This window comes from Erythrolamprus reginae, chromosome Z (assembly GCF_031021105.1).
Source record: "Erythrolamprus reginae isolate rEryReg1 chromosome Z, rEryReg1.hap1, whole genome shotgun sequence".
NCBI lineage: Eukaryota > Metazoa > Chordata > Lepidosauria > Squamata > Dipsadidae > Erythrolamprus > Erythrolamprus reginae.
Window position 1 is genome coordinate 95,418,030 of NC_091963.1, and position 14,549 is coordinate 95,432,578.

At 50.9% G+C, this 14,549-nt stretch overlaps 1 long non-coding RNA gene across 1 annotated transcript in view; it reads right to left on the reverse strand.

The window, feature by feature from the left end:
* Positions 1-5,308: 5,308 nt before the first annotated feature.
* Positions 5,309-14,549, reverse strand: part of LOC139153043 (uncharacterized) — a 41,977-nt gene continuing 32,736 nt past the window's right edge. Inside the window, exon 3 of the long non-coding RNA XR_011556751.1 lies at positions 5,309-5,815. This is a non-coding gene — a long non-coding RNA (uncharacterized lncRNA). The remainder of the gene's footprint in view (positions 5,816-14,549) is intronic.

Consider the following 14,549-nt stretch of genomic DNA (forward strand, 5'->3'; position numbering starts at 1 on the left):
AGTGGGCCAAAATCACTTGGTGAACTTCTATGGATGCATTAGGACCTGATGCCAGTCCAAAAGCTCAACTATTATCAGGTGTAACTTCACCTGTAAACTTAATTCATTATTAATTCATTGAAAATGGTAACATAAACATGGAAGTCTATGTAAACATGAATAGTTTAAGCAGGAGGATATTTCAAAGACTAACAAAGCCTGTCCATTCCACCTGGGCATTTTGAAAACTTTATAAGGTGGGGAAAATCATATGTAGAAGGTAGAAGGTGGGGGAAATCATATGTAAATCAAAGTTTTAGGTATTCAATTAATTGATTCCTCTATATATTCCCATTGCTATTATTATTTTCCACCATATTCCATGTCTTATCTTTTATAGTGAAATAAGGTCCAAATTGTAATGCAAGGTATGTCACAGTAATTACTTTTAAGAGGCCAACATTAATGGGGAAATATATTCTTCATAAATCCAGAGATGTTTTCTCATAGATTTTCTACAATGATCAAAACTTGTAATCCTGGCCAATTCCTTTGAATTTTTAACATTTTTAAGGTCTGTTACTTATTCATTCATGACAAATACTCCTTCCAATTTTACAGACAGAAAAGGCTACGTCTTAAAAATGTTTTTCCAAAAAGCAACTGGATTTCCTTGTTTCTTTCTTTGAAAATATTTCACTTCTTATCCAAGAAACTTCTTCATTTAATTTCAGGGGGAAAATGCAGTTGCCTTTTTGAAAGCACTTTTGGGAAAACCATGACCTGGATGATTGAAAATCTCAACAGTCAAACAAAATCTATAAAGATCTGGCTGTGTACACTTGAGTCATCATGGTTTGTTGAGTTAACCCAATTTTATAGGTTTATACAACACAAAGGATAATTAAATATAAAAGTTTGTGCAGCAGGCTATGTTAAAATATCTTTGCTAGTGTTGAATATGTCATGGAAGTCCAGTTATATTGACATACTAGTAGCTTTCAAACATGATCCAAAAATGTACTCAGAACTAAGTGGCATTTATGTCTGATAACATTTTTGGATCATGCTTGAAAGTTACCATTACTTCAAGTAAATGCCATTGAAATGGATTTGATTTATGACAATTGAAGTGATTGCGGCCTTCAGTTGGTTTTACATATTGTGCTAAGCCGTGTTTTGTTTGCCTGTGTGATCCAAATTGAAGTTTATTCAACATAGGCAGTCTTCAACTTACAATTGACCCCAAAATTTCCATTGTTAATCAGGGCAATTGTTAAGAGAGTTTTGCTCATTTTACAACCTTTTTGGCATAGCTCTTAAGCAGATCCCTGATGTCATTAAAAGATACCAGCTGCCCCCATTGATTTTGCTTGTTGGAAGCCACCTGGAAAGATTAAAATGGTGATCAAATGATTACAGGACAGTACAACTCATAAATGCATGCCAGTTAAGCCCCCCTCTCCCAAGTCAACGGAGAAGGGCAGCATACAAATCCGATTAATAAATAATAAACAATAAATAAATAAACATCCAAATTTTGATCACATGACCATGGGCATGTCACAATGGTTGTAAGTGTGAAAATCAGTGACTTTTTTCAGTGCTGTTGTAACTTTGAACAGTTACTAAGTGAATAGTTATAAATTGAGAATTACCTGCAAACCACAGTTATGGTGAATCACAGGGGACATTTATATCATGATAAGCTAAAACTCCAAGTTTATTCATGTGCAACATGTGAACTCAATACAGTGGTACCTTAAGATACGAACCCCTCATCTTACGAACAACTCGTGATACGAACCCGGGGTTCAGAAAAATTATGCCTCTTCTTACGAACTTTTTTCGAGTTACGAACCTGCGTTCGGAGACTGCTGGGAAGCCGCGCGGCTGTTTTAAAAGGTAACAGCCGGGCGGCGGGGCTTCCCAGAAGCCTCCCGAACGCCGGTTCGTAACTCGTTAAGAAGAGGCAAAATTTTGCTGAACCCCGGGTTCGGTTCGGGAGGTTGCTGGGAAGCCCCCCAGGCCGACTGCGACCTTTTAAAACACCCGCGCCGCTTCGCAGCTGTCTCCCGGAGCCGAACAGCAAAGCCTGAAGCTGAACAGCAAAGCCGAACTTCCGCATTCGGCTCCAGGAGACACATGGGAAGCGGTGCGGGTGTTTTAAAAGGTCGCAGCTGGCCTGGGGGGCTTGCCAGCAACCCCCGCACCCCGAACCCGGGTGCGGGGGGGTGCTGGCAAGCCCCCCAGGCCGGCTGCGACCTTTTAAAACACCCACGCTCTTCCCTCACCCCCGCCCCCGCAAGGCATCGCAGCGACAAGCGGGTTTTTCCGACGCGGGTCTTATGCGCCCGAGCCGCGTTTCCCCCCACGTCCGGGCCCATGCACCTGTTCCAGCGGGCTATTTTCCGCCGGTAGTAACGCAGCGCCTCCTGCCCATTGAGCAGCTTCTCGGCCGGCCTCTCGGGGGTGCTGTAGAGCGGGTGCGCGAATAGCCTCCTCAGCTTGGTGTGGGGGGCCTGGCTGCTCAGGTTGACGGGCGGCCGAGTCCGGAGCTTTGGACCGGCGGCGACGGCAGCTTATTCGGCGGGGCAGGAGCAGCGGGGCTCAGCCGTCTCCGTGGCCGGACCGAGGTGCCGCCTCATTTGGGGCCAGAGGTGGAAGTAGAAATCGGCGCTGAGCAGCGCCCCGAGAAGCAGCAGAATGAGCAGCCGGTCGCGCCGGGTCCCCAGCATGGTCAGCGCCGGCGGCTGGGCGAGAAGCAGGCCGGGCGCGAAGGCAGCGGCGCACGGGCGATGCCGGGCCGTGGGTGGGAAAGGAAGGCGAGCCACGCGCCTGTTTGGCCGCGAGAGCCCGGGCGAGTCCCGGCAGGGCCTCTGCCCCGCTGCCGCCGCAGGAGCAGGTGGGGGAAGCCGAGGCAGGGGAAGCAGCAGGCAGCGCCCCGCTTGTGGCCGAGAGGCGACCGGCTGCATCTTTGCCCGGTGGCCTCTCCCGAGTAGGCAGACCGTGCCGCCTCTGGAAGGATGAATCTGCTCGGGGTGGGAGAGGGAGGGAGGGAGGGGAGCCGCCACCAGCCTCACCTACTACTACCCTCCTTCTCAGCTCAGCAACCGGAGCTCGTCGGAGAGACCGCTTGCCAAAGTCTCTGGCTTTCGGACGCGTTGGGCGTTTGTTTGCATCACGTGATTGACCGGGTGAAATAAAAGATCTAAAAATCCGGGTTGGGGAGACAAGGGATTTTTAGATCTTTTATTTCACCCGGTCAATCACGAGATGCAAACAAACGCCCAACGTGTCCAAAAGCCAGAGACTTTGGCTAGAGGTCTCTCCGACGAGCTCCGGTTCTCGTCGGAGAGACCGCTTGCCAAAGTCTCTGGCTTTCGGACACGTTGGGCGTTTGTTTGCATCTCGTGATTGACCGGGTGAAATAAAAGATCTAAAAATCCGGGTTGGGGAGACAAGGGATTTTTAGATCTTTTATTTCACCCGGTCAATCACGAGATGCAAACAAACGCCCAACGTGTCCGAAAGCCAGAGACTTTGGCTAGAGGTCTCTCCGACGAGCTCCGGTTCTCGTCGGAGAGACCGCTTGCCAAAGTCTCTGGCTTTCGGACACGTTGGGCGTTTGTTTGCATCTCGTGATTGACCGGGTGAAATAAAAGATCTAAAAATCCGGGTTGGGGAGACAAGGGATTTTTAGATCTTTTATTTCACCCGGTCAATCACGAGATGCAAACAAACGCCCAACGTGTCCGAAAGCCAGAGACTTTGGCTAGAGGTCTCTCCGACGAGCTCCGGTTCTCGTCGGCGAGACCGCTTGCTAAAGTCTCTGGCTTTCGGACACGTTGGGCGTTTGTTTGCATCTCGTGATTGACCGGGTGAAATAAAAGATCTAAAAATCCCTTGTCTCCCCAACCCGTATTCAATCCGGGTTGGGGAGACAAGGGATTTTTAGATCTTTTATTTCACCCGGTCAATCACGAGATGCAAACAAACGCCCAACGTGTCCGAAAGCCAGAGACTTTGGCAAGCGGTCTCTCCGACGAGCTCCGGTTGCTGAGCTGAGAAGGAGGGTAGTAGTAGGTGAGGCTGGTGGCGGCTCCCCTCCCTCCCTCCCTCTCCCACCCCGAGCAAATCCATCCTTCCAGAGGCGGCACGGTCTGCCTACTCGGGAGAGGCCACCGGGCAAAGATGCAGCCGGTCGCCTCTCGGCCACAAGCGGGGCGCTGCCTGCTGCTTCCCCTGCCTCGGCTTCCCCCACCTGCTCCTGCGGCGGCAGCGGGGCAGAGGCCCTGCCCGGACTCGCCTGGGCTCTCGCGGCCAAACAGGCGCGTGGCTCGCCTTCCTTTCCCACCCACGGCCCGGCATCGCCCGTGCGCCGCTGCCTTCGCGCCCGGCCTGCTTCTCGCCCAGCCGCCGGCGCTGACCATGCTGGGGACCCGGCGCGACCGGCTGCTCATTCTGCTGCTTCTCCGGGCGCTGCTCAGCACCGATTTCTACTTCCACCTCTGGCCCCAAATGCGGCGGCGCCTCGGTCCGGCCACGGAGACGGCTGAGCCCCGCTGCTCCTGCCCCGCCGAAGAAGCCGCCGTCGCTGCCGGTCCAAAGCTCCGGACTCGGCCGCCCGCCAACCTGAGCAGCCAGGCCCCCCACTCCAAGCTGAGGAGGCTATTCGCGCACCCGCTCTACAGCACCCCCGAGAGGCCGGCCGAGAAGCTGCTCAATGGGCAGGAGGCGCTGCGTTACTACCGGTGGAAAATAGCCCGCTGGAACAGGTGCGTGGGCCCGGACGTGGGGGGAAACGCGGCTCGGGCGCATAAGACCCGCGTCGGAAAAACCCGCTTGTCGCTACGATGCCTTGCGGGGGTGAGGGAAGAGCGTGGGTGTTTTAAAAGGTCGCAGCCGGCCTGGGGGGCTTGCCAGCACCCCCCCGCACCCCGAACCCGGGTGCGGGGGGTGCTGGCAAGCCCCCCAGGCCGGCTGCGACCTTTTAAAACAGCCGGAAAGCCGTTTTTTGGGGGGGGGGGGTTTGGTTGCACGGATTGACTTTACATTGTTTCCTATGGGAAACAATGTTTCGTCTTACGAACCTTTCGTCTTACGAACCTCCTCCTTGCACCAATTAAGTTCGTATCATGAGGTATTACTGTATTAGACTTTACTCACATTTTCCCTTCATCTTTTGATCAGTCTTTTCTGTTTGCAAATTGAAGTATTGGGGCTTAAACACGTGTTGTAGATGGATCATTTTTTCTTCTTTTTGACTGAGATATATGAAATAATCCGAGTAAACGGCTTTGAGTTGAAACGCTTTATTCTTTCACAGAGAAACAACAGCCGCGGCTTACTTTCACTGCCGAATGCAATCTGACAGGAGACGCGTAAGCCCGGTAGCACAGGAAAACTTTCGCCCGGCAACAAGCGACGCCTGACAGCTCTTTTAGTTTGGCGCCCAAAGCCCAGCGGCCAATCAGAGGTAAGTAAACAGTCCTGTCTGACTCTAATGACTTTTGCTTAACAATAACTCTTTAACTAACAGAAACTTCTGGATTTAACATCCCTCCCCCTTCTGGTTGATTTATTACAGATGTTCACTCAGATAAATATGTAATAAATTCGTCCAAACGGGCTGGTCTTCTGGGTGCCCGCTCAGACCTTCGTGGGTCTTGGAGGACCTGGGTATCCACCGATGAAGATGGCTCTTCCGGATGTGACTGTCCAGCACCCCCATGGCTGGAGCCTTGCGGAGCTGCAGCTGCGCTGGCTTGACTAGTAAATCCAGGTAAGTCCCAGTCTATTTGTTCCTGGTTCCTAGTAGGTCTTGAGTAATTTCCTGTGGGGTGTGAAGGAGGAGAGGCCCCATTACTTATGGCAGCCATATTGTCCCTTATACTGGCAGATGCCAATCTCCCTCTAATGTGATCTATGTGCCTCTTCCAGAGGCGGCCATCACTTAGGGCAATTGTATATGTTTTTGGACCTGTTTGTTCTGTGACTATTCCACTCTCCCACAATGTGCCCTTATCAAAATTTTTAACATACACATTTTGACCGATACATACCGAGCGTTCCGGAATGGTGACATTTACCATTTTTAACTGGACATAGGCTGGGTGCAGCCTATCCAAAGGTGACCTTAACTTCCTCCCCATCAGTAATTCAGCCGGGCTTCTATTTGTAGTCATACTTGGTGTGATATGTTGCATTAGAAGGAAAGTGTCCAGTCTGCCTTGAATTTCCCCTGGGGATGATGTTTTGATGGCCTCTTTGGCCACTCGGACATACCTTTCAGCCATCCCATTAGCCCACGCTGCGTGGACTGAGACCAAAGCATGTTTCACCCCCAACCCGGCGAGGAACATTTCAAACTCCTTGGAAGTAAATTGGGGCCCATTATCCGATACCAGAACATCTGGACACCCATGTGTCGCAAACAATTTCCGTAACACCTTTGACACTGATGTTGTTGTAGTGGACCCTAGTAACAGTATCTCCAACCACTTGGAGTATGCATCCACCACTATTAAGAACATGTTATTGTTCACTGGCCCCGCTAGGTCGATATGTATTCTTGACCAAGGGCCCCTAGGGGTGTCCCACTGTGCAGGGGTGGTTTTGGGAGGATTTGGTCTGGTCTCCTGACAGGACTTACATCTTGAGAAAAAACATTGGGTACATAGAGGAGAGTAGAAAGATGATGCACAGGAAACTCAAGATTGCAGAGACAAGCGATTCTTCACACAAAGATAGTAAAAGGAAGGAAAAAGATGCCATGCAATTATAATTGGCTTTTGCTATTGTCTACTTTCATAAACTAATTTTAAGCAGAGAATAGAGAACAGCCTCAAGTTTTCTATGCAATACTGTATCCTGCAACAACGATATTCAAAAGTTACTTATAAAATTAGAATATCTGCAGTATTTTATTAAGAATTATGTTTGAGTTGCTGACCCTAGAGTTTACACTATGCTTCTTTTTATTTCAATTATTTATTTTTAATTTTCATACTTTTCACCCCCTAACCCTCCCCTTCCCTCAGTTCTTTCTCATTCCCAGCCAGGTGAGAGTTCTAGACAATTTTCTTCTTTATGTCTTCATTGGCCTTATCCCTTTCCACCCATGCAAAATAAAGTTTCCATTTTTTTCTTATCCTTTCAACTTTTTCGTCTCATAAACAGTTCAGTGAGATAATATGAGTTATTTCCATTTGTACTTGTTCAAATATATAATCATTCCATCGTTTTAGTGTCCATTTACTTTTATCCTTCCATCCATATACTACAGTTGCATGAGCAGCTTTTATCATAGTCCTTAATACTTCTTGTACTTCTTCCCCTAGGCCCACCAAATTGACAAGACCTGAAGAAGGCCAACTCTGAGGGACCTAACCAGCCGCTGGGATTCATACCTCCATCTTGCAGAAGAATATTGGTTCCTGAAGGCCCAAGAGTTTATGGAAATTGCAAGTAAGTGGGATGACTAAAATCAAACCTGGACTTTATGATCAAGGAAGCTGTGGTAAAAGTGGTGAAAATCCATTTTAAAGGCTTCAGACACACAACAAGTTAAAGAAAAAGGATGACATGTTAAAGAAAAAGGATAACAAGAAAAAAAGGGGTGAATCATATGCTAACAATCACGAGGGGGTGGAGTTCCAATCAAGCGCAAGGGCCATGCAAGCCCTATTTACCCCCTTCATGTTTTGTTGGCTGGAAGTTTAGCCAAGTCAGATGGAAGCACCAGCCAGCAGCATCGTTAGTGCGACAGCACATTAGGATCAGTGGAGCTTGTTGCAGTATAGATTATTTTAATTTAATGTGTTATTGTTTTTTAATAGTTTTATTGTTACATTATAACTGCAGTATAGATTGTGCTTTATTTTTATGGACTGAGAGTTTGGTCATGTAAGTTTATTCTGGGATGAGTGCTTCTTATATAAAATCCTGGGCTGGAGAGAAGGACCGTTGAACTTACCTGAACGGTCTTCTCGCTGCACTGTGAGGAGAGTCCAATGTGGGTTGTTCTTCAGCCTCATTGGCAGGGACTGAGTTAAAAATTAACATAATTATGTCCCGCCCCCCTCTACCTCCTCAGGTTCAGTCAAGAAAAACGAAGGAATAGTGTAAACAAACCAATTTTATTAACTAAGAAGTTAAACTGGTAACGAACTGAACCCCTGGGCCAAGAAGCCGGGAGGGTTTGGACTCTCCTCACAGTGCAGCGAGAAGACCGTTCAGGTAAGTTCAACGGTCCTTCTCCCCTGCACTGTTCGGAGAGTCCAATGTGGGATATACCCAAGCAAACCAACTAGGGCGGGATAGGCTGGACCAGGGGTGTCTGAACACAAACCCGTTGCAGCACTCTGCGACCGAATGCCGCTTCCGATGAAGCGAATGAGTCTATACGGTAGTGTCTGATGAAAGTCGTGGGGGCCGCCCAGGTTGCGGCCCGACAGATGTCATCGATTGACGCCTGTGTGTTCCAGGCGGCAGTGGTGGCTGCACTTCTGGTAGAGTGAGCCGTGATTGTCCTTGGCAAAGGTGTCCCACGTGTCCTGTATGCCTCCATAATGCAGGACCGGATCCATCGGCTGATAGTTTTAGAGGACACCTTGTTGCCCATGGATCCTGGGAAGAAGGAAACGAATAATGCTTCTGATTTCCTGAAAGAGCTGGTCCGTCGAATGTAAATCTTTAGAGCTCTACGGACGTCCACTTTGTGCCAGCATAAGACTGACGGGTGTGAACCGTGGGTACAGAAGTCCGGTAATATTATGTCCTGGGATCTATGAAATCTTGTGTTGACCTTCGGCAGAAAGCTGGGATCTAACCGAAGAGTAACCCGATCTGGGTGGAACACGCAAAGGTCCGGCCGGACTGACAATGCCGCGAGTTCCGACACCCTGCGAGCAGATGTGATGGCCACTAAGAACGCTACTTTGATTGATAGAAGGCGAAGCGTGATTTCTCTCAGTGGTTCAAAAGGAGGTCCTGTAAGGGCCTGTAAGACCAAAGTCAAATCCCAGGATGGGAAGTGATGGATAACTGGAGGAGAAAGATTCGAGGCTCCTCGGAGAAAGTCTTTAACCCATGGATGATGGGAAATCGGTCGAAGGGGGTCTGGTCTTAAGACCGTGGCGATAGCTGCCACCTGCCTGCGAAGGGTGTTTGGGGTCAGCCCTTCGTCCAGCCCCTTCTGTAGGAAGTCTAATAGATGTAAGATGGAGGCTGAGCGAGGGGGGATCTCTCGAGCTCTGCAGAATCTACAAAACGCTGCCCATGTCGCTTGGTAAATGCGAGTCGTTGACGGGCGTCGAGCCGATTGGATGGTATGGATGACCTTTTCCGACAGGGATTCCGCCCTCAAGCGGTCCCCCTCAATCTCCACACGGCAAGCCTCCACCACTGAGGCTCTGGGTGCACCAACGACCCCTGGGTGAGGGAGAGTCTGTGGTATGGGATCCTCCATGGCGGGGAGGTTGAGAGGTCCATCAAGTCCGCGAACCATGGTCGTCTGGGCCAAAAGGGGGCGACGAGAATCACCTCCGCCTGCTCCGAGAGTATCTTGGAGACTACCCTGGGTAGAAGGCAAGTCGGAGGGAAGGCGTAGAGTAGACCCCTTGGCCATGGGGAGAGGAGCGCATTGATACGGTCGGCTCCCGGGCACGGGAACCGGGAGTAGAATCGGACCACTTGGTTGTTGAGGTGGGTCGCGAACAGGTCCACTACCGGTTCCCCATAACGGTGTATAATGTCCTGGAAAACCTCCGGGTTCAATGACCATTCCCCCGGGTCGATGGTTGTGCGGCTCAACCAATCCGCCTGGGTGTTGTCTGATCCTGAGATGTGTTCTGCTTGGATCGAGACCAGGTGTGTTTCCGCCCAAGACATCAGGGAGTGAGCCTCCTCCATCAAACGGCCCGACCTCGTACCTCCCTGATGATTTATATGGGCCCTTGTTGCTACGTTGTCCGTCATGACGAGGACATGCTGTCCCTCTACCCGGTCTTTGAAGGAGTGGAGTGCCTTGAAGACTGCCCTTAGTTCTAGTAAGTTGATATTGGGGTCCCTCAGGTCGTCTGCTGTCCAGAGACCCTGGGCCACTCTGGAGCCGCAATGTGCTCCCCAGCCGGAGAGGCTCGCATCTGTAGTGATCGTCACCTCCCGATGGTGTAGGAAGGGAGAGCCTCTGGTCAGCGCTTGGGACGTCCACCAGGGCAGAGAGTGACGGACGGGTAACGTGAGACGTACCTGGTGTTTGGAGTGGCTCATGCGTGCTCTTTGGAAGGGGAGGAGGAGCCATTGAAGCGGGCGGGCATGCAGCCGCGCCCATGGGACGATGCTGATGCAGGAGATGAAGACTCCTAGCAGCTGGGATAGAAGGGCCAAGGGGACCCTGGTGCGGTGCTGAATAGAAGCTATCAGCGTCCTCACCCTCTGCTGCCTCTCTGATGACAGGTAAACGATTCCGGCTGCAGAGTCTATCAGAGTTCCCAAATGTAAGAGCTGTTTGGTTGGATTCAGGTGGCTTTTCACATAGTTGATCGTGAAACCACAGGTCTCTAGAGAACGTATTGTCCGTTGTAGATCTAGTCTGGCCTGTTGAGGGCTGCTGGACAAGATGATTACATCGTCCAGATAGGCCATGAGACGAATGGATCTGGTTCTCAGGTCGGCTGTCAGTACATCCAGAAGCTTGGTGAAAGCTCTGGGGGCCGATGAAAGTCCGAAGGGCATTGCCCTGTACTGGAAATGATGGTCCTGTATACAAAAGCGGAGGAAACGTCGATGATGTGGATGAACTGGTACGTGCAGGTACGCCTCTTTGAGGTCGATGGAGGTCATCCAGTCGTGGTGTCGGATGGATGCCAGGATTGACTGTAAGGAATGCATCTTGAAACGTTGGTAGCGAACATAGATGTTCAGCTGCTTGAGGTTGAGAATCAGGCGGTAGCCGCCGGACGTCTTGGGGACCAAGAACACGATAGAGTAGAACCCCTGTCCTTGTTGATGTACTGGCACCGGTTCTATTGCCCCAATGTCCAACAGGTGTTGTACTTCCCTGGCAATCAGGGAACATCTTGGTTGAGATAGCGACGGGCATTGTAGGAATCTGTCCGGAGGAGTCTGTAGGAAGTTGATGCGCAGACCATTTTTCACGGTATCTAGCGCCCAAATGTCGGTGGAAATAGCCGCCCAAGAGCCTGAGAAGGACTGCAGGCGTCCACCGATGGGTACCTGGATGGGTAAGTCATTTTTGTTTTCGGTACCCTCCTCTGTTCCCGCCCCGAAAGGATCTGCGGGGCTGTTGGAACTGTCGGTTCCTGTCTCCATAACCTGTTCTGTCGGACCTGAAGGATGGCTGCGTGTAGGAGCTCTGTCCATATGGCCTGGTGTTTGAGGCCGCAGGCGCAGCCGTGTCCGCTCGAAAGGGCTGCCTTCTGTAGTATGGGGCCGCCCGCCTGTCTTGCCTCCTCGCCGACCTTGGCAGCACCTTTTTCTTGTCTTTATCCTCGATCAAGACTTTATCTAGTGATTCTCCAAAAAGTGTGGTCCCTTGGTAGGGCGCGGTTGCAAGACGCCATTTCGATTTGGCGTCCGCTTGCCAAGAGCGGAGCCATATTAGGCGTCGAGTGGAAAGGTTGGTAGCCATCGCCCTGGATGAAAACCTAGAAGCAGCCAAGGTGGCATCGGCGGAGAACTCCGTGGAGGCGATCAATTTATTAATGTCTTGGCGAAGGCGAGCGTCCTCCGGGCCCAACCTGGGGAGGATGTCTCGAAGCCAAAGGATTGAGGCCCGGTTGAAGAAGGAGGCTGCCATAGCAGCTCTCAAGGACCAGGCACATAGCTGGTGCATTCTCCGGATCAGGTTCTCGGCCTTCCTATCATCGGGCCGCAAACCATCCGCCATCTCCGATGGAACCAGGGCATTGGAAATTAGCGAGGTAACCGGGGTATCCACAGCCGGGTATTGGAGCAAATCCTCTATTTCTGGATCGAAGGAGTAAAGCTTCTTGTCCAGAGCTGAGGGACCCAGAGCTGCTGCTGGTTGCTGCCAGGGCCTCTTTATGTTTTCTGCAAATATGGGCACTGCAGGGATAGTTTCTGAGTCCCTTTGAGGCTCATTAATGAGTCTGGAAGCGGGTAATGTGCCCACATCCTGGTCAGCCGTCTTTTGGGCACTGGTCAAAGTTAGTGTGGTTCTGGCCTTGTTTAGGAGAACCCTGAAAAGGGGTGCCTTGAATAAGCCTGCTAATACAGGCTGTTCTGGTAAGGTGGCTTCATCCCCCGACAGCTCATTCTCTGGGTCTGAAAAGGCCTCTCTGAACTCTTGCTCCTCCTGAAAAGAGTCATGCAGGGAAGGTGCAGGTGCAGGAGCTGACCAGATATCCTGCCTGCTGGGGCGAGGTGGCAGTGGGGATTGATGTTGTTGTTGGGCCCCAATTGCTATGCCCTGTGCATAAGCTGAAGCAATCATGTCTTGTACCGAGGGAGACATGGCTTGCCAGTTATCTGTAGAGCCCCTGAGCCCTGCTGCTGTGGGCGTGAATGTGGCTGTAGCTGCTGGAGGTTGAGAGGCAGGCCTGCTCCATTCTGATCTCTGAAATCCCTCAGATGGTGGGGGGGCACTTAATGGGCGGTCTGGTGAAAGACCCCCAGCGCTTTGAAAGGGAGGCCCCTCGAAGGTGGCCGATGACAGGGGAGGAGGACCCAGCGGGCTTTGATAAACGGGTGGAATAACCATGGCTGAGGGGCTAGGCCCTTGTCTTGGTTTTGCTTTGTCCAGCTGGGCCTCGAGGGCCTTTATTTTCTTCTCAGCCTCCTTTAGTGCATTGGAGGACTGAGAGCTTTTCCCCTTAGATTTTGAGCTGGGCCCCTTGTCCTTACTTTTATTCTTGGAGGAGGAGGGCACAGGAGCGCTGGGACTGGATTGAGACATGTTTGTAACAGCACCGAGCCAAAAACACGAGGTTACTGCTTAAAAGCAAGTAAAATGGTGGACTAGGGAAGCTGGTGTCCCCTAAATAACATGTCATCTGTTTTTCCTGCTCGTGATTGGCTGGATACTAGGTAGAAGCCCATAATAGCTTCGTTGTCCTGGCAACGCCCTGAAGCAAGATGGCGGCCCTGGGATAGGCTGAAAAGAGCCTAGTCACTCTGACCCCTTAGCAAACAAGATGGCGGCCGTGACATCAGGCGGGAAAAGCTCTGCTTCTCAAACGGCCGGAGGGGGACTCAGAGGCTTTGGCCCTGCGCCAAAATGGCGGGCGCAACTTCGGGCAGCTCGGCAATCACCTTCTGCACCCCCCCCCCCTTCAATTCCTTCGATCTCTGCTCCTCTGAGCGATCGGGAACAAGGTGGCTGCAAAGGGCCTCCGAACAGCTGATCTTTTTTTCTTTTTCCATTGCCGATCGGCAGGAATGCTGTCTGGGAGCTGCTGGGATCGCCTTACAGCTGATTTCCCCCCATGGGGAAATTCTGTGTACTGATTGCTCCTCTGATCGGTAAGAACCGATACTCGGAGACTCGTTGCGCTGGAAGAGTGGTTGGGGGGGGGGTCTGATCGCGGGCGTCAGGGACCCCAATCCAGCGATCCCTTTCAGCAAGGCAATACTCCGGAGAGCAGTGGCCTCTCAGGGATTGAAGAGACGGAGAACAATACCCCGGAGGGCAGTGGTTCTCGAGATCCAGGTCTTCCTCCTATAGAGAAAGGGAAAAAAAGGAGAAAAAATTATTGTTAGTAAACATCCTATAAATCTCACATACTGTGAGAAGAAAACTCATAGTCCCTACACTATGACTGAGTTTTTAAGACTGAACCTGAGGAGGTAGAGGGGGGCGGGACATAATTATGTTAATTTTTAACTCAGTCCCTGCCAATGAGGCTGAAGAACAACCCACATTGGACTCTCCGAACAGTGCAGGGGAGAACAGCCGGTGGAGAGCAACTCCCCCAGAAAAGTATTTTTCAGCCCTTCTTCTCTTTTTGCCTCTTCAACTTTCTTCTATGCTTTCTTCTTTGCTACCTAAAATAAAGGCCTAATGCTTTTCACAAAGCAGCACAAAAGCAAAACAGCCTTTTCCAAGGATCTAGCCCTTCAACCAAGCGCAACGGTCAAGCCCCTTGTAGTCTGCACCCAGAGGTGGGCTGCTAAGGTGGAACGATGACGTGTGCTCGCCCCCGTGGCTCTGAGTGCTAGAGGAGTCCAGCGCAATTCTGCTACTGCGAAATCACGTGTGTCCATGCGCAATTTCACTCCCTTCCCAGGTGCAGTAGCAGAATTGCATTGGACTCCGCTAGCACTCAGAGCCACAGGGTTGAGCACACGTCACCATTCCATCTTAGCAACCCACCTCTATCTGCACCCCTTCATCTTTTGTTGGCTGGAAGCAGGGGTGGGCTGCTGCCTGGATGGGGTGGAACACAGTGGGGTAGCGAAAATGGAGTTCCTCCCCAGAGCACCCAATTTGCACTGAAAGATGTCGAAAGAAAGTGCAGGCCATCTTGAATAAGCCACACCCACAGTGTGGTAGTAAATATTTCAAAATCTTTTAACAGTAGCTA